Source organism: Callorhinchus milii, unplaced genomic scaffold (assembly GCF_018977255.1).
Source record: "Callorhinchus milii isolate IMCB2004 unplaced genomic scaffold, IMCB_Cmil_1.0 Scaffold1, whole genome shotgun sequence".
Taxonomy (NCBI): Eukaryota; Metazoa; Chordata; class Chondrichthyes; order Chimaeriformes; family Callorhinchidae; genus Callorhinchus; species Callorhinchus milii.
The window spans coordinates 53,496,077-53,496,945 of record NW_024704742.1 but is presented as its reverse complement, the minus strand read 5'-3'; the positions used below and the strand labels follow the sequence as shown (position 1 = coordinate 53,496,945).

At 40.9% G+C, this 869-nt stretch overlaps 1 non-coding gene across 1 annotated transcript; it reads left to right on the top strand.

The window, feature by feature from the left end:
• The first annotated feature begins 253 nt into the window (after positions 1–253).
• On the top strand, positions 254–325 carry trnav-cac. Its single transcript has one exon. It is a non-coding gene; the product is annotated as a tRNA-Val (tRNA).
• Positions 326–869: the final 544 nt, after the last annotated feature.

Here is an 869-nt window from a genome sequence, read left to right as displayed (position 1 = left end):
GTGTTTAAGATGCTGTTAATCTTCAAGATCAATGCTTAGGTTTCTTTAGCAAACAGAGCCCCAAATTATTCCTTCTCCCTTGCCTCCTCAAGACCCATCTCGAGACTCTCCTCTTCGAACTTGCCTTCGATCACCCTCCTTCCCCCATGCCCTCCACGCTCCGCAATCCCAACCCCCAGCTGGGGTCCGAAACACTGATTGTCAAGTGCCTTGGGATGTCCTCCTCACATGAAAGGCACTAATCCAGGCGTAGAGTCCTGTAGCTCAGTGGTTAGAGCATTCGCCTCACAAGCGAGAGACCTGGGTTCAATTCCCAGCAGGGCGAAAACTTGGGCAAGTTTCCCTACTCCACACGCCTGATAATAATCCCTCAAGAAAACAAAATTATAATAATTTGGTCACTCAATCCATGACTGTTTGTGGGACACTGCTGTGCACAATTGGCTGCCACGTTTCATCCACAAATATACAGTCAATTCACTTTACAGTATATTCTGTGAAACGCTTTGAGATGTCTAGAAGATGTGAAAACTGCTATATAACAAATGCAAGGATTATTATTAGTAGTATTACAAATGTAATTTTGTTGTTGTTCTGTGGACCAGCGATTAAACCCTGCTTCATCAGATATAGTTTTAACATTGAGTTTGCAAGTTAAATTTAAAGTGAAAATGCTGCTCTACGGCCTCAATTAAAGGCTTTTGCCATACTTAATAACTTTTTTAAATAAACTTTTTTTTGTTCTAAAGATTTTTGCTTGGGAGAAACCATTCTTTGGAGTTGAGAGTTCAGAGCAGGATGTTCAATCATTAGGGAACACATAATAATAATAATCCTTGCATTTGATATAGCGCTTTTCACGTCTTCTA